Source organism: Pituophis catenifer, unplaced genomic scaffold (genome assembly GCF_029215685.1).
Source record: "Pituophis catenifer annectens isolate HBS135680 unplaced genomic scaffold, rPitCat1.0.hap2 SCAF_1, whole genome shotgun sequence".
NCBI lineage: Eukaryota > Metazoa > Chordata > Lepidosauria > Squamata > Colubridae > Pituophis > Pituophis catenifer.
Window position 1 is genome coordinate 270051136 of NW_027256881.1, and position 27254 is coordinate 270078389.

The window sequence follows — 27254 nt, forward strand, 5'->3', positions numbered from 1 at the left end:
AGCTCGATTTGACATCCAATTATACCATTGACTCCAAGATATATAGTAATCTGTTTCTCAAGTACATCAAGATTCTCTATCATCAAACAGTTCCTTCAACTTGCCCTTATTCATGAAAAAGAAATATCTTAAAGCTTCAATCCTGATTTTTAATCCCATTCTTTATAATACCCTGATATTCTCTCTCTCTCCATTTTAAGCAAATATTAAAGAAAAATAGGAGTAATTTTGCATTTTGCCACCTTCAACATATCCCAAGAAGCCTTTTTAATACTCATTGAATGTTTTACTCACAAGTGTCTGCTTTCCAGTTAGCATTTCTACAATTTTAGGGTATTAATATATACCCTGATTATGATTTCTTCATGAAGCCCCATTACTTTCTTCTGCTGTCTCCCATTTATTCTTCCAGTATTCTAGCTGTTTGCACCAGAAATTTCATATCTCCTTTTTAAGGTAAGATTTCACATTTGAGTTGTTTTTCCCATTTCCTCCTTTAGTGTGGAATCCTACTTATCAGAGCTTTAACTTTATTAAACTCTACATCTTTTAAAATTAACTAAAACACTTAATTTTACTTTCTTTTAACATCAAAACCATTATACATTCCCCAATGTTTCTGCTATTTCCGCTTACTTGACTAAGTCTTCTCTATTGATTAGGATTAAGTGAAGGTTATTTGACACTCTTGTGCTTTCCTCCACTTTCTGAAGGAGAAATCTGTCAGTTAGACAGGGTCAAGAATTTCCAGAAAGAGCCATACTTGGCAGATTTTGTCTCTCTACAGATGTTGAGGTGATTGAACTCTCTCATCCATACCACTTTCTGTCTTTTTGAAAGACTTGTAATTGGCTTTTGAAAAGCATCATCCACATCTTCTCTGTGATTGTATGGCAATAATAGGCATCAATAACTCTATTGTTTTTATGTGTTTTTCTATTCATTTTAACCCAGATGCTCTCTATAGCATTGCCAAATTCATTCACTTTGAATTTTCAGCAGGTGTGGATATTTGTAATAAACAATGCAACTCCTTCCTTTCTATAGTTCATGTTCCTTTGAAGCAAACTACATTCTGCACATCAATCACAGAGTCATCTCACCAGGTTTCTTTACACCTATTGAATCATATTTACCTTTCTGTACTAAAAGATTGGTTACAGAAGATGGCAGCACTTGGCCAACTCTGGTTGTTAAAAAACTAAGCAGGCTTTGAATGCTTGGAACAGAAACCAATAGAGGTAATATAGTATATTGGGAAATCAAAAAAAAAAAAAAGAATCCTTAGAGCCATCAAGAGTTTACATTTTATGAGTCAATGTACTTTCTGAGTTGTCACTAAATAACTTTATAGATCTCATTATAGCAGCAGTATAACATGGGTGAGAAGAGAAGAGAAGCTATTCCTGAAGTATACCTGACAAGACACCTTTCGAAAAAAATAAATAATATATTGAAATTAATATTGATAATATTTATGAATAGAATAGAATTCTTTATTGGCCAGGTGTGATTGGACACACAAGGAATTTTTTCTTGGTGCTTACGCTCTCAGTGTACATAAAAGAAAGGATACATTCGTCAAGAATCATAAGGTGCAACACTTAATGATAGTCATAGGGAACAAATAAGCAATCAAATCATATTAGGAAACAGTCAATATAAATCGTAAGGATACCAGCAAAAAGGTTACAGTCATACAGTCATAAGTTGGAGGAGATAGGTGATAGGAACGATGAGAAGATTAATAGTAGTGCAGACTTAGTAACTAGTTTGACAATGTTGAGGGAATTATTTGTTTAGCAGAGTGATGGCGTTTGTGAAAAAACTGTTCTTGTGTCTAGTTGTTCTGGAGTGCAGTGCTCTATAGTGTCATTTTGAGGATAGGAGTTAAAACAGTTTATGTTCCAGATGCGAGGGGTCTAAATATTTTCACATAGAACATTGAATTTGAATATCAAATTTTGGAAAACCAAGCAGTCCAAGTTTTAAGAAATACTAAACATTTAAGAAATGTTAAATATTCCTATGATTTAAGAAAAAAAAAAAGCTAATTTATTAGAAGCACTAATACACATATATGGGCTCCCCAAATAATATTTTGAAAAATTTGGATATCAAAATATTATGTTGGGCTTGTAATAAATTTGATGCTTTTTTTTTATTTAAAAAGTTTTACAAATACATTTTCTCCCCAGTTTTCCCCCCAACCCTCCCTAACCCTCCCCTCCCCCAAGACTTCCTCAAGATGAAATCCAAATCAAAAACACATTTTATAAAACTTAAACCCCTCCACCCCGTGTACTGTTTATATCTACATAAAATTCAGTTAATCTATCCCTACATAATACATTCAGCTAAAAGCTATCTGATATTTCTTAGTTTGATATTTATTCTGCACATAATCTATCCACTTTTTCCACTCCCAAACATAAGTCTCTTGAGTCCAATCTTTTAGATACGCTGAGATCTTCGCCATCTCTGCAAAACTGGCCATCTTCAAAGTCCATTCTTCAATAGTAGGCATAACATCGTTTTTCCAATATTGACCTATCAATAATCTCGCTGCTGTCACCATGTACAATATCAGCTTTGTTTCACCCAATGTAAAACCTTTAACTATACCCAATAAAAACAATTGTGGAGAAAACTGAAGTTTTTTCTTCAAAACATTTTGCATAACCCACCAAATTTTTATCCAAAAAGCCTTCACTTTCTTGCAGGTCCACCATATATGTGGCATCTAAGCAATCACATCTCCAACATTTTGGTTGAACATTAGGATATATACACGACAGTTTCTTAGGATCTAAATGCCATCTATAAAACATTTTATAAAAATTTTCCCTCAAATTCTGCGACTGTGTAAATTTAACATTCTGGACCCAAATTTGATGCTTTTTTGACTTACAGGATTTGGGTTTCCTTCTGATATCAAATTGTTTCCACAATTTTGGGGACAAGCATATTTTCAAAATGTAAACATAATTAACTATTAATGAACAACAACAACAACAACATAAAATAATGAACTACACTCCAAGCCTATGTATGTTTACATTTTTGGAAGAACTTTTATTAAGCCCAGAGATCAAGTAAGGAAATCACTTAAGTGAAAAGAAATGCATATGATTCTCTTCCTTTTTTCTCTTTTTCTAGTATTGTTGTTGCTGTATTAACATGCTATACTGCTGTTGTTTTTGTTTGTTAATTTACATTTATTAAAACACCATGCACACAACCATGATGTCCATTCTTCTTCCCTTCTTTTATTAAGTCATCACTAATATAAAAGCTTTGTTATCTCAATCTTGCTTTCTCAAGTTAGCTGCTTAATAATAACCATGAAGATGAATTTTAAAGTAAGCTAATATTTCACAGCAAAAATCCCCCACCTGTTAATTTCATGAATTTGCTATAACCAGCATTTCATGACTGTTACCCTGAGAGGCCTTTTAATTTTAATTAAAGTTATGGAGTAAAATAAATGTAATAATAATTTGATCTTCCATGGGCTTCTGCTTAATTCATTGGTCTCAGTCTTCAACTGTTTTGTGATTTCTCAGAATGATTAACACACTTCTTGATACTAAATGACTTAATCTTTTTATGAGTATCTCTAGGTCTCTGTAATGTTCCTTCAGCTCCTGCACTAGCAACTATCTCTTTTTCTAATATGCCATTTTCATTCAAATCTCATTCCAAATTTTATATCATAATTGAATTTTGTTTTGAGAGAAGCAAAAGAAGGAAGGAAGATCCTTAGAATTTCAGTGTATGAATTTTCAAACTTCTACCTACTGATCTACTTAAACAAGAGAGCTTCTAATAGACTCCCAAAATAATCTCTCTCAATTGCTAAATTTGCATGTAAATTTGATAACAATTATGTCTGGGCAACTATTAAACTGTTAAAGTCAAAGTTTTGGTTTTGATACTATACATTGCATAGTTGTGTATTTACAAGGAATCTCCTAGTTTAAAGCCATCTAATTAAATTTCTTGAAATCTTACCCTAAGTTCCTTGTTCAACTTGTTCACTAATAAAGAACAAAAAAGGCTTAAAACAGGAATGAGCATCAATTCTCTACTTTCCATCTGCTCAGAGATTGTGACTGGCTTGAATTACAATGAATTACAATAAGGTTTAGTTTCTGTATTTGTTGAAATCTTTGGGAGTTATTACTAGTTTCTGCCTGCCTTGGGGAAGCCTAAGAATTCTTAAAATAAATATACTCTTGTGACTGATTAAGACAAAATAAGGTTTTATCAGTCTATGGAATTGTTGGTGCTGGTATTTTTGCTGAACACGCAAAATACAAAAGAAATGTTTCCTCTCAGGTAACCAGTATACATAATCCAGGATAAGAAGTGAATTAAGACCCAAATTGTAACAAATACACTACAACTACTCTTTAATTGTAATACATTCACAAATATTGGAATTAATTTAAAAACACATTACAGGAAAAAAAAAACTTTAAATAATGGACCACATGTAGTTTGACCACAAAATTTGAGAATAGTGTTGTTTTTCTCCTACATCCTGATAAATTGTATCAAACTTATAATTTATTCACTTTAAAATTTGTGAAAGCAAAGCCAAACAAAAACAAAATTTATCAAATATTTTTCGGGCCACAATTTCTATTATGTTCTGAACAAATATTGCATGAATTTCTATAAACAGGCCTCAAAAATCACATACTAGTATTTACACAGTATTATAGGAGTAGCACGTTTAAAAACCATTTAAGAGTTATATGAGAAGCTTCAGTTATAACTTGTTTATAGAATAGTAGTCTTTGTATATCTGCATGATTGATCCATATATTAATATCCAATTATAATAATAATAAAAGACTTATTTTGGAACTCATAGATTCATGAATGGTTGCATTCTTGGGTATCACTGCTGAATTCTGGGGAAAAAAATAAGCAGAGATTTGATATTCATTTGTTGGTCCAAGTTTATGGAGACAACGTAAATAAAGGCAACCTAGTTCAACATAGCTGACAAGCAACAGCTGAGATTTTTAAAGGCATGCAACTTGCTCAGAAAGAGAGAAAAAATATTGACCTGTCTTACAAAAGTTTGCAGAATATAGAATACCAATTTTGGGTTGATAGTTTGGGGAGCCTCTTTGGTTATTCAGAAGAAAATAATTTGGCAATATTAATTAGTCAGAAAAGAACAAAATGAGATCAGCTGATCCAGAAAATTAATACTATAGAGAAAGAAGAAAAATGGAGAAAAATGGGCCTACTAATCCACCCTACTTTTCTATGTGAAGTTTGAGCTAAGGTTCATATACCAGGTCAGTTAGCTTCTATATATGGAATGACCCATCCAAGTGGCAGCATTTAGCTAACCTTGACTGATCTCAGAATTAAAATGGGGTTGATTCTATGTAAATACTTCATTGAGAGATAATGGAAATACTGAGGCTGAAGGCTATAGTTGAAAGTTGGAAAAAGGCAAGGACAAAGCACCTATGATACTTCTAAGAAAGCCACACATCTCTATCTATAAAGTCATGAGGAACCTAGATCCCTTGAAAGAAATCATACCTATGTGCAATAGAAAGGAAGTAGTGTCAGAGATAAATTCCTTGCCTCAGATCCAGGGCCAGAGGCAGGGGGGCTGGACAGACCAACCCCCAAGGTCCACCCTAACCCAATGACCCCTCCTTACCTTAGCCATGCCCCAGGAGTACTTAAGGTCCAGCCATGTGGTCCTGGCTCAGTTCCAGATCTGTACCTGCAAAGATAAGATGCCTTGTAAATAAAGACTACTGATTTAAAGAATACTTGCGTGATGGAGTTATTGGGCACGATCCTTGGGCATCCTTAATAAGTAGTATTTTGTTCTCCATTTCAAACGGCAAAATTATAAATTCAAACGGCATTTGATCCTACTGGAATTAGATAGTCAGTGTAAAATATTCTACACTAATATAGTGACTGTTAAAAAAAATCAGTTTCTCCAAAGAATAGTACATAGAATCACAATCACAGTGCTAGAAAAAGTATACAGTCATGATTAAGGTGTTTAAAAGAATCTCAGAAGATTCAGGTTCAAATCTCCATTTGAGCACAAACTCACCAGAAGACATTTGACTGATTGCTCTTGTCCCAGTGTCAGAACTGCCATCTCACATCTGCACTTCACATTCTCTAGCTGCCAGTTTTCCATGAACTTTGGGAGGGAGGGAACTGGAGGGGGGGGAAGGCTAATGGTTCATCATTAGAGATGAACTTCAAGGAGACAACTTCAAGGTCAAACAGCTGGGAAAGACATGTACCTCCACACTGCCTATTCTACAGTTGAAGAGATCATTCCCAGAACATTTTATTTGAATATGATTGGACAATGAGTGATCAACAGTGAGAAGTGAGAATGAGGGGAAAGTTAACCAGGAAAGTTTGGCATGGGAACCTCAGTTCTGGCTTTTTTTATAGTGTAATCTACTTGGTCTTTACTAGAGTAAACCTTTTATCCAAATGGAGTTGAGGGTCATTCTTGCTTAAATGGATCAAGTTGGGGCAGGACTGATACCCAGTTTATTTCCCAGATTTATTGTTTGGAAGATAAAATGAATCAGTCTCAAAGTGAGCTCTCTGTAACTCCCTGAGAAAAAGGCAGGGGAGGGCGAATCAAACAAGCAAACAAAACATTAAGAATAAAACATGGAAGTGAAATAAAACTATAAATATAAGTGTTTTGTATAACAAGGATAACACTTTGTCTTTAATAGGCTGGATGCATCCATCGTGTTTCATTGTACTGGCACAAAGTAATGTCCATAATAATAAAACAGTGCCCTGATGATACAACAGCCCTATATTTGTGTAGAATGATGATAATTATTTATTATTATTATAATGTAAAAAACAAAGCTGTTACAGTGGGCAACCTGGAAGGTAGGAAAGCCAAGGTGTTTTGACAACCAGAAAAGCCATTTTGAAACAGTATCATCCTAAGGGAAATGAAAATCAGAAAGTAGAAGAGATTATAAAGACAACTGATTCCAAGAAAGAGTACAGAAGGTGGTATCTTGTACCATTAGCAGTTTCCATTGGACCAAAATGATGGCTGGCTTGCCTAGGTAGTATCAGAATAATTATTCTGATCTTTGAAAATGCCACTGCTAAGGGTGAAAGTCATAAATCAACATTTACAACTTTTATTCAGCCATCTGGTGTCTTTTTTTTTTCTCCCCAAGGCTCATAGAGATGATAGGATTTCAAATAATAACCAAAGTGATTAAAAATTAGCTGGTGTCCTTGTTGTTACTAAACAGGTGTTGCTTTAAAATCTAAGCTCTTTGCTGACAGTCTGTTTCATGTACCGTAAATAAAACTATTTAATCTTTCTAGGTGAAATCAGTTCAAATTTAAGGTGCAAAATATTGTGCACTCTCTCCAAAATGCAGTATACTGATAGTATTTTGGGTCTCACACAAAAATCTTCATTATTCCTTGTTTTTTGTTAATGATAAGAATATACTCAATTTTCATTTCATGAAAATGATGACCGAAACATGGTTTTTAAATATGATTTTAAGTTCACTTGGACTTATATGCAGATTTTTGTAGATGCTGAATTCTATTACACTTATTTTAGATCTTCAGGAGAAATAAAAAACCTTTACTTGTTTAAACATCTCAAATTTCAGGTAGGTAAACATGATCAAATGACTTTTTTCTCTTTAAACAATTAAATTATTTTTTATTAAACTATTTATAATCTACATACTATTATAAGATTGCAATCCATAAATACATAAAATAGAGTTAAATTTAAAAAATGATAGGACATTTAAAACAGAAAATATCATCAGCAATGGACTATCAATTATTTTTATGTAGAACATTAATGCCTGGCCTGGTTGTGATTTTTAAGTCCCATATACAATATCTGCAAGGGTTAAGGACTCCACAAATACAAGAATTAAATATTAGGGATTCGTCTGGCATTAAACAGTACCTGCAATGAAACCACTGCATGCAATCCTCACATTATGCATCTGCCACCTCCCAAGTTTTCATGAGAATCTTCTCAAAATCATAATACTTAGACCATTGTATATTGGGAGAGACACATCTACAAATGTCACATAAGACAATCATTTTATTATGCTTTTGAATTGACCACATTATATTGACTCATAAGTACCTGACTGCATTCATGTTGTCCCTTTTTATCTGGGCCAATATTGTGGAAATAAGATTCATAAGTGCCACTGTGTGATGGGCCAGTTTAGCTTCGTTATAAATCAGATGAACGTTGACTCTTTAGCAGTGGTGAAATCCAGATTTACTAGCGGTTCTGTGGGCGTGGCTTGGTGGGAGTGGTGTGGCTTGGTGGGCATGGCAGGGGAAGGATACTGCAAAATCCCCATTCCCTCCCCACTGCTGGGGGAAGGATATTGCAAAATCTCCATCCCCACCCCATTCTGGGGCCAGCCAGAGGTGGTATTTGCCAGTTCTCCAAACTGCTCAACATTTCTGCTACCGGTTCTCCAGAACCTGTCAGAACCTGCTGGATTTCACCCCTGCTCTTTAGCCAATGTTCCCCTTTATGGGAGAAAGTTGGGACAAGAAAAATGAACAGATTACAGTGTCTTATATTTTTATGTTGAAATTACTTCAGCCATCGACACTTCCTTACATTCATCCACTTTTCTGCCCCTGATTTTGATTCTGTCTAACAAGGCCATCTTTTCCATTTTGAAAAAGGAAAATGTGGAAGCACAACTTTGGACATTGGTAATGGCTCATCAGAAGGAAGGACAACAATGCCAAATCAGATTATAGCCTCCCTCTCCCTCAATTCTTGTAGTCAAAATGAAAATGTGATTACAATAAATTAGAGGAGTGCAACTAACAAAGGAAGGCTGGTCATCTCTATGCCCTATTTTTTTTTTTTCTATCCACAGCAAGACATACAAATAGGTAGGTCTTTGGCCACTGTTTATGTATTTTTTAAAAACCTGATAACAGTATATTTCATCCATGATTACCTGTGACTTTGTTCTTGAAGAGCAATCACTTTTCTAACCTTGTTCCTTGCAATTTACTACCAGAGTTTTTTTCAGCAATTCAGGCACAAGACAGTTCTACCATTGTACTTTGTTCAATTGAAATCACAGTCACAGCATTTGACAAAGAAACAAATAAATAAGCTAAACCCTATCAATTTGCATTTAGTCACTTTCTAGCATTATAAAAGCAAACAAAATCAATGCAAATTACAAAGCTTCTCCCCTGTGGTTTGTTGTTGTGGGAGCATTTTGTCCAGCTTTTGCTACTGATTAAATGGGATGGAACAGAAAGGGATTTTATTTTATTTTTTTATTTATTTCAATGTTATAAAGAAATGGATTATTTGTTGAAAAAACAGGACTGGGGAATTTGCTAACTATCATTTGAAAAATAATTTTCTTTTTCAGAAGGAATAAAATATGGAGCATAAAAATTAGAGTCTGTAATATTCTTGTATTTGACAGTGTTGTAGTGAGAGCTAGCACTTGTATTTCACAATTAATGGTGACCCTAGCAGATTGCAAAGTCAGAGATTGAGTTTTTCAAAGCTTTCAAGTGAAGATGTCTTTTCTTACTTTGTGCAATGAATGTACCTTAATTTTACTCCCTGTTTCTTTCTCCCACTTGCAAGGACCTAGCATTTTCTCACTTCTCCCTCATAAAGATACAGTGTTTTTCATCTTAGTTCCCTCATTCCCAATATTTCATTTAATGACATTTCTATTTCTTATTTCTCCAAAGGACTTCTTGGACTAAATAAAATGGGACAGATCTCTCCCTCCCTCCCTCCCTCCCTCTCTCTCTCTCTCTCTCTCTCTCTCTCTCTCTCCCTCCCTCCCTCCCTCCCTCCTATCCCTCTATCCCTGTGTGTGTGTGTGTGTGTGTGTGTGTGTGTGTGTGTGTGTGTGTCCTCAGAATGTCATGGAAAACTTTACCACATCCATAGTTATTAATGCATTAGTTGGTCTCAGGGCTTCTAATCTAAAAACAATCAACATGAATTCCCATGGCAATTCAGAAAAGTTTTTTTTAAAAAAAAAAACATGATTCAGTTTTTAGTTATATTATTCTATATTATGCAGAATGCCTGGCATTTTGTAAATTGACCTTGCATGCCAGAAATACAAAAGCTTGCTCTGCAGTAAGCTCTTGGCCCTTGTCTAAACTGCATGTATCATACACAGTTCAATGTTATATGAACCATAATTTGTGGCCCAGTTATATCCAAGGTTAGTCTCTCCAAGTCAAAAGTTGCAGTGAAGGACATTCTCTTATGTGTCTGCCCAGTGTCTGCAATTATGGTGATCTGAATTGGGCACTAAACCAGAGAAAGCCCCTGTCTCATTAGTAAACCTCTCAACTGTAAAATTACATAGCCCCTTGAGTCCAGTGGAGAGGTTGATGAGAATAGCCTAATAGGCATGCTGGAGAAACAGGGAAAACCTGATAGAATTAATAATACAATGTTTCAGGTGTACTTTATGTGTATAAAGATAATATAAATCAATTTTATACAACCTTTTTGCTGATAAGAAAAAAAAAAAGGAAATAAAATAACTCGTTCCCCAAGTTTCTTCTCCAACTTTCAGAAATACTCGGCCCCAGAAACAAAGGAGTATAGCTGAGCATGAATAACAAGTGCTTCCCACCCCCCAATGCACACACTCCCAAGCAGTCAATTAAGGGTTGATTGGCAGCCCATCAAGCTTTCTGTAGGAAAGGGAAGCATTTTGAACATGCTTAAAACATAGCACACACACACACACACACACACACACACACACACACACTGTATCACATTTTTAAAAATCACTATATATTACCTGCATATATGGACTGATACAAACAGAGAAATAACTTATTGCTATTGTTCATGGTGAACAGTACTTACAATGCCTACTGAGCACTTTTACACCACTTATTGTCTAAATTAAAGGTTCCAAATCTCAACATTTTTGTAAGCACAAATACAAAAGGTGTGGGAGTTGGATTGTAATGTAACTCACTCATTTTGTGGGTTTTGGTTCCCCTTCCCACAATTCTATGGATACTGCTGGTTCAACTAGTTTTGTGATGTAACAGTGAGCAACCCTCTCTATGTCCAAATAAGCGTTCAAATATTTCAAAGTAAATCTAGATAAAGTGCCCAAGGCTGGCACATAGGCTGAGTTTACATGTGAAATTAAAGCACAATTAAGATGATTATATAGTCTGTCACATATGGCTTTAAACTCAGTCATTGTAATTTGCACACCTGATCTTGGTACTACTCCATGAGTTAACATCATTTTATAGCAATATAATCATTGTAATCTTTCATGATGGAGGGAGAGGTTGATGTACTATCTGGTAGGAACCTCTGGAGAGTATTCTGAAATTTTCCCCTCTGGCATTTGCTTGCAGATGTTATAAATTTTCCTAATTTGGTTTATACACTGCCAGTAATACATGAATTATATGTTTTCACTGTTATTCCTGAATTGTACAGTGACAATTGTGCATGTAGTTTGCCTTAGCTTTTATTGTATGATACTTCATTTGCATCTTCATGACTCTGCATTACCAATGCACGTATAAAACAATTCCCAAATATATCTTGATGATATCACATGCGTGACTAAATCAAGATTCTTTTTGCGAGGTGATGTTTCATTATTGCAGATGTGTACTTTTTATGTTTTAATTAGGCAATGCAATGATGATATGATGCTACATTCCTTCCCACTCTTTCCAACATTTTCATATGAAACGTGTGAAAAGTCAATGTCTTTGTCATGGCCCCGTCAGAGCGTGAGTCTGAAGAGGAGGATGAGACAGAGCTAGGACCAATGAAAGAACAACCGGAGAAGCAGGATGAGGCAGTCCTGGGTCCCTCAGGGTCATCAGCGAGGGAGAGGGGGCACAGGAGGACCAGGCGAGGGGGGCGGAGAGGGCAGGCAGTGGAACAGATAAGCAATTACCTCCCCCTCCTGATCCCTGAAGACAGAGAATGGAGAGCAGGCGGGATCAGTGCAGGGCAACCTGATGGCTAGGGAGGAGGGTGCCCTGCCCCTCTTCACAAGGTTCACCTGGGGAATGAGATTTAAAGAGACGCTGTTGGGAGGGGCATTTGTTGGGAACAAGCATTGCTTTTTCCAGCCTCATATGCTATTACTGACATCAGGATACTTTGCTTGTCTTGTATGCCTTGTTTGCCATGCTGGCCTGGCCTGGCTACGTGTGAGGTCGGAGTTACAGTTATACTCTAGGTAGTGCTGCAGCACCGCTGAACTCTTTCTGTGATGAGGACTCTTTGGAACCAACTTCCCTGAACTATGGCTGCTCTCAGAACTGAGCTGCTCCTCTGGACTAATAGCAGTCAGGAACTATTGGACGTGCATGTTTAGAGCTTGGTTCATGGACTTGCAGTGAACAATGGGACTTTTGGGGGGAAATTGGAACAATAAAGGGGAGTTAAGTCTTCATTCTGGCAGGTTTCCAGGTCATCATCACAGCCTTTATAACTTGCATGGAGTTGGCATTAGAATTAAATTAACCAAAGACCTCGTATGCTGGAATCAATAGCAATAGCACTTACATACTGCTTCATAGTGCTCTGCAGCCCTCTCCAAGCAGTTTAAAGAGTCAGCATATTGCCCCCAACAATCCAGGTGATCTGTCCCCATCCCCACACACACACACACAGCCAGTCGAGGGTTAAGGAAACACTTTGGAACGCACCCAGTTCTTATCTCCGACTTGGCAGCGATAGACACACCGTCTGCCAAGGGTCTTTATTTTCACAAACAGACAGATAAGATACGAACGTTCAAGAAAGTCCAAACAGAAATAATATTCCTCCCAGCAGTTCCGGACGAGGCTTTAGTGACTGTCCAAGGTTTTGCTTTGTTCGTCACAAGGATCCTTTGACCACTACCCTCTATTATATAGTCTCTGGGGTGTGGTCCAGTGACTCAGTGCTAATCCCTAGCACGCCTCCTAAGCTGCTGCAAACGTTTATCATGCCTTCGGAGGCGTGCGTCCAGGAATGATGTTTCATTATCACTTTGACTCGAATCAGCTGTCTCCTCTCCCTCGACCGGCACTTGAGACAATGCCAGAGGGGAGGGGCCTGGAGAGGGAGGCCTGGCTGACTCCTCTTCCTCATGCTCGGAGCTTTCTTCCTCCAATGGGACAGGCTCAGAGAGCGGGGCCACAACACCAGGTCCTCATTTTAATGACCTTGGAAGGATGGAAGGCTGAGTCAACCTTGAGCCGGTAAGGATAAAACTCCTGGCAGTGAGCAATGAGTTAGACTGCAATATTGCATTCTAACCACTGGACCACCTGGTGGAATCAATATCACTGAACAATGTTTTTAATAATTTACTTTAAAGCAAGCTAAATAGATTTCAGTGCAAATGTTTCTTTTAGTGCAAATTAAATTTTTTGGGACCCAGAAATAACTCTTCTTCTTTTTCAATCAATAGTTGGCAAGTAACAGGTTAGAAGACGACAGCCTATCTTATTTCCCTTTCTAACTTTATTAACTTCTATGGGACCAGTACACAGTTACAAAGGCATTTACCTGTTTTACACTAACAGCAGTGGAAAGGCTTTCCAGGTGCCATCACAGAGGTTAATGGATAGCATCTCCTTATAAAAGGACATAATTGGTCAGCAAAGCTCAGTACTGAGACATTGGCTTGCCATCCTTAAATAAGATGAATAAAACTGCTTCTGCTTCATGTGTAAGGATTCAGAATCAATTGTATTAAATTTTTGTTGTATGGGTTATTATTGTGCATGAGTACATCACTAACATGTGCATTGATGCAAACTATAACTATACGTATCAATAGAGTACAAAGAGACAGAGATTGTCAGATATATGTGCATAAACATATTTGCAGTGTATTATCATACTCTCTCACAAGCATACACAAACACATTCACACATGTGCATTCATAGTGAAGAAAGAAAAAACTGAGAAAATAATAGCCATATAACAAATTCTGAAGGAGTAGAAAGCAGAGCAGAAGAAAAACAAAAGTTGCATTTTTAAAAGCGTTAATTTTCTGAATAAAGGACACCTATGTATTCAAGTTATATACTGTAAAACATGCTTAAATTATAATTAATTATTTCAGCTATATATTCTTAGATTTATATCAAGCGGTCAGTTTTCTTTTCTCATGGGCAATTTCAGTCTAATGAAAAGTTGTAAGATTTACAGGTGGAAGTAGTATCAGTGGAATAGTACCCTTGAGGAAGAACAGTGATGGCATTTGGCAGCAAAAGATATGCTGGCAAATAGATAATTTAGGGACACATGTTACTGGGGGAAGACATGTAAATCTGCCATCTTGACTACCTCCCAAACAATTAGAAATATATTTCCTGGCAGGAGATGAATAAAGTGATGCTTTCCCATTATCTCTCTGGTCAGACTGCAGAATGAAAAAAAGCAAAGATTGTATTCCTCCAGAGTCACTTCTGGTGAAATGAATACTATATTATATAAATGATAGATAGATGATAGATGAGAGGTAGAGAGAGGTAGAGACAGACAGACAGACAGATTTAGAGAGTTCATAATTTAAAGCCTCTTAATGTTACCCATTATACCCTGAGTTAATGAGTGAGTGAAAATGTGAGTTGGGGAGAAAACCTCTTGAAGCAAGACGTAATTTTCAGATTTTTGGAAATTGCTTGACTGAATACAAATGTACAGACAGGTGAAAACCAAATTCTGAATGACTGTCAAGATTTTATAAACATTTCAGACTTTAGCAATTGATTCTTCTAGCCATGATCCTCCTGATCAATCCTGAGGAAGTGTGCCACAAGCTATAAACTACAGGAAACAGGTGCAGTGGGAGAAAAAAAACAAAAAACCAAGCTCCCAATCCCCCCTGTAGTGTAAATCACTCCAGATGGCTTACATAAGTAAGCCAGCACTGTATAAGCTATGGGGGAAAGCACAATTCCAAAGCAAAAAAATAAACAGACAAAGATGACTTGAACAAAAATAACAGTCGCAAATCCTACCAGGGAATACCAAATGAGGCATTGGAAACTGTTGGCCTTTTGTGAGAATGCTGAGTACATTTTTATTTCTTTCTATCCATGTTAAGGAATGACAAACCGCAACTCAGACAAGTTATAAGGATGACTTTCTAGTGCTCTTATGGGAAGGAAAATCATGGACCCATAGTAATTAAAGGTGCTGAAACTGAAAACATACATCAGAATAGAAAGCAAATACCTAAAAGTATTTAAATGCTGACATTTCCTATTTACAAATAGGATTAAATGGAAAGGCATCTAAGAAGAGCATTTATCTTTCAAGTCCTGATTCTTCTCTCTAATCTTAAAATGGGAAATCTGATAATCCCAAGAGTCACAGGACTGTAGACTTCAGGAAAATGCATTGCAACATGTATCCAAATGTGCTTGTAAAAATGCACATTAAATTAGGAGATAAAAATAAAGACGCAGAATGGTCACAGTTCAGAAATCAACATCCTTTTACGTCTATTACGGAAATACTAACATGGATATATTTTAGTGAAAAGAGAGATGATGGATAGGAGAGACAAGTAATATTCATATCTGGAATGGTAGTATCTGCTATCAAATAGTTTCAAAATCCCACTGTATACCCAGAATATATATATTTTTTATCTGTTTGATTTTTATCAGTCCTGCTTAAAGTTTAGTCTGCTTGAATCCTGGTGGGAACAACATTTGCTATTTACTTCCCACAATATTCTGGGTGGGATAAACACAAAGTAGAATAAAACTTAGCTAATGTCGATACTATACAGCCAAGAAATTAAAAGACGCTTGCTCCTGGGGAGGAAAGCTATGGCAAATCTAGATAGCTTACTAAAAAGCAGAGACATCACCCTGCCAACAAAAGTGTGTATAATCAAGGCTATGGTTTTCCCATTTGCAATGTATGACTGTCAAAGTTGGACCATAAGAAAGGCTGAGCACCAAAGAATTGAGGCCTTTGAACTATAGTGCTGGAGAAGACTCCTGTGAGCCCTTTGGACTGCAAAGCTATCAAATCGGTTAGTCCTAGAGGAGATCAACCCTGACTGCTCTTTAGAAGGCCAGATCCTGAAGATGAAACTCAAATACTTTGGCCACCTAATGAGAAGGAAGGACTCACTGGAGAAGAGCTAATGCTGGGAAAGATTGAGAGTAAAAGAAGAAGGGGATGACAGAGAATGAGATGGCTGGATGGAGTCACTGAAGTAGTTGGTGTGAACTTAAATGGTCTCCGGGGGATGGCAGAGGACAGGAAGGCCTGGAGAAAAGTTGTCCATGGGGGTCGAGATGGGTTGGATACAATTTCATGACTAACAACAGCAACAATGTCTCCTGTCCCCAAATATAGCAGTGAGGATGGGGATAGGGGGATACATTATAAATTGGCTGTTGGGCCTAAAGGCTTCCCCTTTTATGTATTTGACTGCTAAAAATGCCATATGTAAGTATTTTACTATTAATATATGCCATATATTACATTTTAGATTTTTAAACAGCATTCTCCCATCTTCCATTTTTACCTGAAAAAAATCACCAGCAGCAATGACTTCATCAATTCTTGCCCTCAGATCTGACCTTGTGAGTTTTCACCTGGATTTTTAAATTGAAAGCAAGCCACAAATCTATGAGATCAGAAATGATTTTTTAGAAGTAAATAGAAAAACAGAATAGACTGATCCTTGTCTGTTAATTCCTACTCATGCATCACAATAAGTTCTAAATTCACATACCTGCTAAATTTTTATCAGACATTATTTGTTGCACTTTTAACACCTTTCTTTCTCTAATGTGTCCTACTATCCAAATATATCCTGAATGAAACCCAGTTATTCATGCAGGGTGACATTTCTCTTCCCCTCACTTCTTTTCCTCTATATACTGTCTGTCCAACTAGGCGCCTGAAAATTGTGTCATCCATTGGAGCAGATTTTAAGAGCATGTAATTTTCTTTTAAGACCAAAAGGCAAGGATGAATTTCTCCTTCCCTCTTCTGTTGGCAGAGATCCTACTGTCAACTGTAATTTCAACAATATCCATTCGCAATTATTGCTTTGATGATTCAATGTAATAATAGAATCACATGCAACATAGCCCTAGATATGTAATGATTTTATTTATTCATCCCATGTGCTATTTTGGAACTCCTGAATTCTTCAAATTTGAATTAAACGGCACCTTTTCTGCTAACAATCATATTTCTGTCAGATAAAGGCTTTATATTTTGTTCTTCTTGATTCTATAGGAAAATACATCAGAAAACATTTTTCCAACATTTTGAAAGCCTTATAAAAAAGCAGAAAAGCTATTAAGTTGTTCTAAGATCCACTGGGAAGAAGATGAAGAGAAAAGGGAAGGATATTTAATGTAATTTTAATATATGAAAACCTGAGAAACACCAAAGAGACCGTTCCTCTCCTCTAATAATTGTCATTTGGGGAACTATTCTGAACTGTTATGTAACCTATATTCTCTGAAAGAACAGAAGAAAAAATACACAATTTTGAGGTGTTATAAAATACTTCACAAAGAAGTATAGGAAAACACTTTTGATAAGGACAAATATAGCAGAAGAAGGTAAGAGAGCCACTGAAAAAGTTTGAGAACTAAATGGATCAATGATTTACCACAGAATTATACAGCTAAATTGAGGCATGATACTGAGAAACAAGAAAACTGCTATAGACTGATGATTTCATTTCATCGGGTTAGAATATTTTACTTGAATCAGGACAAAAAATTGGAAAAAAATCTTCTAGTTAGAAGAGCAAAAGAGAAATGGAATAGAAATGGATGAAAAAAATATTTTTTTTTCTAATTTTCTGAAGGCCAACCTAAGCTCCTTGGTTTATTTTTCAGACATCTGCCTAGTAAAATCCATGCTTTCATTTTTTAACATTTATAACTTTTTTTTCCAAATTAAATTATAAAAAGTGACCTTTTAGGGAGAAAGAAAGAATGAAACTCAGATTTTTTTTTCTCAGAAAAATATATATTTAATTCAGCTAAGTTTTTATTTCATAATAACCATTTTGTGGGAAATAAAGAATTATATTCTTATATAAGTACTTTAGTTATGCACCGCTAAATCTGCAAAATGCAGATTCTGTACTCTGAGTACAGAAGGTAACACTGGTGATGGTTGTTATAGGAATTCTCATGGCTGATAGCATCATTCACAATGAAAACGAGAACGTGGTATGCATTACATTATCCCAAAGGTGCTTTTCCAAGAGGCAACTGGACTTTCTGGTTTTTCAAAGAATGTTTTCTTTGAAGACGTTTTTGCTTCTCATTCAAGAAGCTTCTTCAAAGCTGAAACTTTGTGAATAGCAACAATCTTTTCTGTGCTACCAAAGAACAGATGCATTTTACTGCCTTATAGCCAAGAATCCTTGCTCTTTCACCCTGCCCAACCTTATCTGTTACTCCTGTCTCATGGGCAAACTATTCCAATCATTGTGTATTGCAAAATGCTTTCTTCTGCTTATTCCACAAATCAATTTGGCACTTACACCTTTCATGTCCTTTATGTTTGTTTACAGATCAGTATGGAATGTTCCATATATTCTTGGAATTCTCTTAAGAATAACCCTACCAGATTAGTTGTCATTACTTCCAATGGGAAATGGAACCGTGAAGCCATACTGATGCCAACAGGATTCTGTGAATATTTATTCACAGAACAAATATTTATAGGAGCGGGCTTTCAAATTTTCAAAGAAAAGAACTTTAAGTCGGAACAACTGAGACACATCTTGAAGGTTCCATCACTGTTGTACCCATAATTACACAAACATATATGTATATATTTCAGAAAATATAAATGAAATTTTAATGAAAATATAATGTATTTCACATGATGTCCATAAACCGACAAACCACCCATGAAGAATCTCAAGAGTAGCTTTATTGCTAGTCAACTATGTTACAAGAATCTTGCAAAATGACTGCATTTGCTTGGGAATGAAAGATAAGGCTTCAAAGATTCTGGAGAAGGTCAGTCTGTACTGCTTCCTGTAATGCAAAGGCATTAAATCCAGCCCCTCTTAACGCCTCCCTCCAATCTAGCTAGAGATTCCAATATGACCAGTCATCTATAAGGATAGAAAATCATATTTTAGTATGCATGGTGTTTTCTGGTTAGGTATGAAAATATTGTTTGTTATGTTAACCGCTGCTCATTATTGCCTGAAGTAAAGAAGAGAACAATTAGACATACTAATTTGTTTCCCTTTTCCTTTACTTTTGAAATGTCTGCAGTAGAAAACCTCACCAGAAACCATAGCCACAAACTCTCATTATTAGCAAATTACACATTTACACTAAATATTCAATCACCATTAGCATAGAGATTAGGAGAAAAGAAATCAATTTGGTTTGAACCTCAAGTAGAAAATATCAAATATTTTAATTAAAAAGATGCTGACTTGGAACTTCAACTGCTTCAAGTGAAATAGGGCTGTCTAGAAATTATGTGTAACATTCTACTTACTTTACAGAACATCTGCCACAAATAAATACACGGAGAAGTAGCGAGGTCAGTTAGATTCAAATATTGCATTCCCTTTAAAGAAGATGTGATTATCAAATTGTTGAGCTAATGAAAATAATGTTACATCCCAAGTGAAATAATGGAAGATTTCTCTTTAGATTAGTTGAAAATGTTTATAATGTTCTTTGGTCCTTTACCTTAAATAATGGTAAGTGCTTGAGGGTGTTATGGGCACACAGCTATAGCTGTAGGGAAGCAGCTTACTATGCAGAGCTAATGATTTTCTTCACACAACCATAACTCTTTACGAGAAATTGATATTGTAATTTAAACCTTACTGCTCTTTTTTAAAAAAAGTAGAAATAGTATATTAGTGTAAAAATGGAATATCAGGAGATGGGGAAAATAAGTGTATATAGTATATCATTTGTTCACTATATTCTGTGGTGCTTAATGTCAGATTCTTTGCACATTTCAGAAAATAGTAATGAAACTATAACACAAAATGTAAATTATTAAACAAATTAATAAAACCAGATGAAACCAAGATCAACAAAGCCAAGATTTGAAGGCAGATAAATGCTCACACGGAGATGTTTAAGTCTTAGAGCAAGAGACTGGAATATCTCCAATCCCACACAAAAGTCTTCACAAGGCATAGGGAAGAAAGTTACTTCTTTGTGAGGACACTTTACCTAATTTATAATCCCTGAATAAACATATTGCTATAATTAGATTATACTGCTGGTATTGGCACCTAACAATCTTTTTGAAACCTATGTTACCTGTGTTTAGTCAAATTAATTCTTCATCTTCTTCCAATACTACTCTTGACATTTTATCTGCTATCCCAAAAGGCAACTGGACTTTCTTTGTTTTTTCATGAAGACATTTTACTTCTCACCCAAGAGGTTTTTTCAAGTTGTGACTGAATGATGGAGAATGGAAGGATTTATATTCCTTGCAATCATCTGGTCATTAGCACTGTCTCTGAGAGTCATTGAGGCCACTTGAAGGTTTATCTGTGCCCTCAGAGTCACCTGAATAGTACAAATGGGTGTAGAACTTCCATGGAACTGCTGTAAGGACTGTGTTGTACACAGGAGATAGGTGGTGTAGGGGAGGGATACAATGAAACATCTTCAAAGAAAAACAAAGTCCAATTGCCTTTTGAAAAAGCGCCTTTGGGACAACCATGACCTGGGTAACCGAGAATCTCCATAGACATCTCATCTGCTATTTTATTTTATAGAGTTTTTTTAAAAAACAAAACAAAACAAAAAATATCTTAATTTTATTTCAAAAACCATGAGCTACTCAAGATCATGAGCAGGGGAGGTATGACCACATACTTATAATCATGTCCAAGGCCACAGTCACCTTTTCGTTTCCTGCAGTGTCTAAGGCCTCAGCTGAGTGGTGGGTTTCAAATTTTTTTACTGCTGGTTCTGTGGGTGTGGCTTAGTGGGAGTGGCATGGCTTGGTGGGTGTGGCTTGGTGGGCATGGCAGGGGAAGGATACTGTAAAGTCTCCATTCCCACCCCATTCCAGGGTAAGGATACTGTAAACTCTCCATTCCCACCCCATTCCAGGGTAAGGATACTGCAAAATCCCCATTTCCTCCTGATCAGCTGGGACTTGGGAGGCAGAGATTAGATGGGGGTGGGGCCAGTCAGAATTTTTACTACCAGTTCTCCGAACTACTCAAAATTTCCGCTACTGGTTCTCCAGAACTGGTCAGAACCTGCTGAAGCCCACCTCTGCCTCAGTTGAACTTTTTTTTTTAAATTTTGATTTATATGCCGCCCTTCTCCGGAGACTCAGGGTGGCTTACAATGCGTTAAGCAATAGCCTTCATACTTCTGTATATTTATACAAAGTCAGCTTATTGCCCCCACAAACTGGGTCCTCAATTTACCTACCTTAGAAAGGATGGAAGTGTTGTGGCTCCGTTACCTGAGCCTGTGTCATCGGCAGGAGAGGACTCCGAGAGTGAAGGAGAGGAGTTGGCAAGGCCTCCCTCTCCAGGACCCTCTTCTCTGGCAATGCCTTTGGTGTCCGCCGAAGGGCAAGAGATAGGGCTGGGGCCAAGCACGTCCTCGCAGCTACAGGTGGACAGTGATGAGGGAAATGAGTCTTGGATGGATCCTCGGCAGCGTCGCAGAGATAAGCCCGTGCAACAGAAGAAAAGGCGTGCCAGAGATTAAGCTGAGTCACTGGACCACACCCCACAGGGTATAAAAGGGGGTGAGGTGGCCGTTCAGACTCTGTGACGGACAAAACTAACTACTATCGAGTCACATTGCATCTTTGGAAACAACATTATCGGCCTTGGATTTATTTTACGAACTGGACAATGCTTGAACTGTGTGTATTTTGTTTATGAGTAAAGTTCTTGGCAAGCAGCTACTGGGTTGCTGCCAAGCTTCTTATCGGAAGAATTGGTTGTCTGCCAGTTTATTTAACTCCCGGCTGTCTGTTTGTGTGCGTGTGTGAGACGGGGACAGAACAGGAAGGCTGAGTTAACCTTGAACCTGGTGAGATTTGAACTTACAGTAATTGCAGACAGCTGGTGTTAATCACAATGCTATCAGTCTGCTGAGCCACCAGGCCCCAGAACTGTATATCATAGCTTCTGAAACTGAGTGGGATTCATTTGGAGCACTGATCAAACAGTTCCTATCTCTGTGCAGCAGAGCATAATTAGGGTGAACTTATTGGGAAAATAATAAAACATGATCTAGCACTGACAAAGGACTGATGTTAATATTCTGTATATTCTGATCATGTTGCTACTACCTTGAGATAAAACAAAACAAACAAAAAAAAGAAACCATGCTTTAAATAAACCTTTGATTTTGTTTATCTCTTGTGAGATTTTTCTACCTGCCAAAAGGGGCAAGATAAAATTTAAATCTCTACCACATACGTTTATGCTACAAAACAAGAAGATTGCATTATTAAAATTCATGTACCACTCCCTATTTCATTTTTTTTCCATTGACAGTTAATTTAGACAGATGAGCTTTGAAGACGCAGGGTAAGAAGAATATTGGAGCTTTTGAATTTTGGTGTTGGAGAAGATTTTTGAGAATATCATCGATATCCAAGAAAACAATCAAGTGAATCAATCAAACAAATTAACCCCCAATGCTCACTCAAGGAACAAATGACCAGATTCAAATGCAAAGACCTCCCTGGAAAAGGCTTTAGTGCAGGGAAAATTGGTGAGAAAGAAGAAATGGTGACTAGCAGCAAGAAAGGACTCAGTATATTTATTATGAAATTTATTTCCTGCCCATTCATTTCAAAGCGACACTTAGTTACAGTGGTAATGAGTCTTCCAAGACTTGGAAGACTAGGTTAGGGATAGATTGTCATGGAGGAAAAATATCTATGTGATCACTAGGAGTTGAAAGCAAATTGTTGGCACATAACTAATCAATTGAAGTGACGCAGAGGGCAAGTGTACCAGATTTAGACAATATAAGCTATCAAACATGCATCCCAAGATATGGAGGCAGTTCCAGTTTCTGGGAAAGCCAGGCAAGAGCCATGCAGTCCTTATTAACCTATGGAGACGTCTGACATTGTAAATTGATTCACAATCTCACAGTTCCAACAAACGAGTGGAGAAGTTTCAGATGCTGCATTTCTAGTAAGAAAAAGTTTCCCTTAAATCAAATTCTCCTGCTGGCTGCATGCATTTTTCATGGCAATAATAGGTAGCCTGGGTAAAAGACAAAAAAGACACACTTCAAAGAAAACCACAAGGCTAAAGGCATCTCAGTGGAGATTCTAAAAAGGTTGTTACTTTCTCTTAATGACTGCTGAGGGCAGTGTCAGATCAGCTATGGAGGTTAGCAGCAAAGAAGCCAAGTTCAAAAGTGGAGGGCAACCAGGGTTTTATTACCACTTCAGTATCAGACGCCTGCTGCTTCACATTTCAATCACAGCTTTTTTTTCCCCCACCTCCATGTTGCCCTCATATCCTGTGGGACAGATTGCTTGCAGCCACTTCTCAACAAGGTGAGGTTAATTCAGATTGCAGTGAGAGCCACACAGCTCAACACTGAGAATTAATGCATCCACATTAGCTCTTTTCTTCTGCATTCCCCAAAGCTCATACACATGTGTTCCTTGCTCTTTTTGGTGGGTCTGTACCACCTTCTTTTTAAAGGAAAAATGCACAAAATCATTATGAAAATTCTTATAGAATAAATGGTTATCTAACCTTCTTTTGCATCGTGTGTGTGTGTGTGTGTGTGTGTGTGTGTGTGTGTGTGTGTATCTCTTAGGATAAAAAAATGAATTATTGCTGAATTTGCTTCTTTTCCTATTCCATCATACAGGTATAATTATGAGTCCAGTGGCACAAACTCCCATTGTCTTCCCATTCACACATACCCACATTTTAGGGGGATTTTAATGTGATTGATAGGCATACATTTTAAAGAACTGTTTAATGTTTTGCATTCAATAAGATATTTAGGGGTATAGGTGTTCTGACCTAGACTTCCTTAGAAATTAAACAGAACAAACTTAGTCCCGGCAAACCTCTTTAATTCATACAGCTGTAAATTACTTTCATTTACAGTCTGCAGGGCTTATAAACAGTCTTTCAGAGGAAGGTTATCAGCACCCACCTATCTCCAGACGCAGGGCAAGGCCAAACTTGGCACAGAGTCACAAACAGAATTTTCAAATCTTGAATCAGCCAGATGATCTAATTGCTTCCTGCAAAAGATTATGTCCTGTTCGCTTCTCTTTTATGTCTTATGGGAGGGGCCAATCATCTCCAAATCTTATTCCCAAGTCCACTCTGTTTCCTTAATTGTTCCTGTCTTCTGGCAGCTCTGCGCATGTGCACACTGGGAACAGGCTCATGCTGTTCTTCTGCCTCGCTGATGTCAGACTCCGGAGACTCCGGAGGAAGTAAAGAACTACCAAATGGCCTTGGCTCCCTCTCTGCCTCTGACTCAGAGCCATCGTCCGAGCCTTCCCCAGACTCCAGGACTGGCCCACATTCCTCCCCAACCTCTTCACTGTCCAAATCTGCTGCCAGCTCTGCTGGCGGGCCACATCACTAAGCTTAATAGCTCATATTAGAAGGATCATTAAATAATTAGTGGCAAAATAGATTGCAAATGTATATTTCTTCCACCTGAAGATGAAAGATTCCTTTCCAATTTTGTTTTGAAAAAAGTAATTTTAAAAAATGCTACCACTTCTTCTTAAGCAGAGAGAATAGCCTTAGTATTCTAAGTAGTTGAACTAAAACTTCACAATCACTACAACTCAGTTTGACTGTGCTTGTTTAAGACCATAGCGGAGGTCTCTTTTTCCTGGTTATCTGGCATAAATAGGAATAGCAATAGCATTTAGACTTATATATCTATTCACAGTGCTTTACAGCCCTCTCTAAGCAGTTTACAGAGTCAGCATATTGCCCCCAACAATCTGCCTTATTGTACAGACCTCGGAAGGATGGAAAGGCTGAGTCAATCTTGAGCCTGGTGAGATTTGAATCGCCAAATTGCAGGCACCTGGCAGTCAACAGAAGTAGCCTGCAGTACTGCATTCTAACCACTGTGCCACCACGGCTCTAAAATAGCATAGTGCAATATATTCTACAAAGAAATCCTTTCTTGTATTTGTATTCAAGAAGCTTGATTTTTCTTTGCCAGGTTGCAGGACTACCACTTGGCTAAATTTAAGGATAACTTCCAGAGAATAGCCAAAGGGGAGCCTGCTTTTTTTTTTTTTTTTTAAATCCTCATAATTCTTAAACTGCTTCAGTCTCTAAAGGACTTTTCTTCTCTCCCCACTCTTCCCTTTCCATTAACTTCTTTAAGTCCGGTAACACATTTATATATATTTTTATCTTTCTGCCGCTATTTAGACATTCACTCAGCTGTCATTCCCTAGAGTTGGAAGTAGGAAAGAAGTTAGCCACCAGTGAGTGTTTGAAGCCTCTGTAGTTTCATTTGCCTGCAGCAAAAGACCTTTCATCTTTCCACACAGGCAGAGCTGGAATATTTTCTGTATGGTTAGTGAAAAGTATCTCTAGCCTTTAGGTGAGTAGATCAAACTATTTTGCTTATTGTAAAATATAGATCAAGCAATGGGGGGGGGGGAGAGGAATGTTTCCAATGAAAATAATCCAGTCTCTGCCTCAGCATGGTTTATCTCAATTTATCTTGTTTTAATCAGAACATTAAAAAAAACAAACTATCTAATCTGGGTTACCACTTTACGATCCTCCTCTTCTAGCTATTTCAGATTTCCTTCCTTTCTGAACCTTTTTCTCTTTTTGAAATGTGTGTGGAGAGGTGGGATATGAGATGGTGTGGGATTGCTAAACAGGCCAGTAGTTAACCAAAAACTGCCTGTATTACATATGCTATTTGAATGGCCTACTAAACTCTGGTTTAATGAAAGACAGTGGTGGGATTCAAATTTATTTACTACCAGTTCTGTGGGTGTGGCATGGCTTGGTGGGCATGGCTTGGTGGGCGTGGCAGGGGAAGGATACTGTAAAATCTCCATTCCCTCCTCACTCCAGGAGAAGGTTACTGCAAGAATAGTTGAGGGCAGGGTCAATTAGAGGTGGTATTTACTGGTTCTCTGAACTACTCAAAATTTCCGCTAATGGTCAGAACCTGCTGAATACCACCTCTGATGCAAGAGTATGTAGACTGTTCATTCCTCTGATATTTAAGGGGCTCTTGCAAAATAAAAGGAAAAGATGGGAGGAATTTGAAATAAAATCTAATTTTAGGGGTTTTCCTTCTTAAAACACGAGATATGTAAAAAAAAATATGTATGCCTGTCTTTGAGTAGGTGAAAAAAAAATAATTACAATGAATTTTGGAAAAAAAAAAAAAGGAGAGCCACAATTTGGAAAAGCAGTAGGAAAGCACTGGAATGGATTAACACAGCGGAATTGACAGTTGCTCCAGCTGGATCTCCAGCTTCAAAACTTGAGAAAGATTAATTCCAGATTCCCATTTAAGATTATTCAAAGCAATTACCAAATATAGTGTCCAACAAACAATGAGTACAGTACATGCTATTAAAATGGAAAGCTATGAGCCAGGAATAATCTGTGTTTGTGCTCTTGCAGATAAATTACTGCATACCCTGTTCCCAGATATTATAGATGTCACTTCTTTTCTTCTAGAATCAAAATTCAATGTTTTCATGTATTTATTCTGCTTTTACCATTTATAACCTGGTTCCCCTCCCCCATTACTTTCATTGTAGTTAAAGCAAAGAAAAGATGTGGAGTTTAATTAAAGCACCAATACTTATGCACTTCAATGGGGGAAAAAAGTGATAACTCTAGAGTTAATAGCCTGAACATCACATATTGGAAGTATCAATCAAGGTTTTATTTTTTAAAAAAAATAATAATCTGAGCACAAGTTTATTCTACTGATTTTAAAATAAAGCAGTTCCAGGAATATTTCAGAGATCCTATTCAGCTCGCTTTCAAATGTAACAAAGGAAGTACAATTAAGTTTCTTGTTGCTGCCTGATAGTTAGACAATATAAAGAGAACATCCCTCATTATTTCCTTATCTTTCTAATAAACATTCATTAAATTGCTGAAACTATTTTAACATATATCCTAGATCCCATCCATGACACCTGTACTTGGTTTTGTACAAG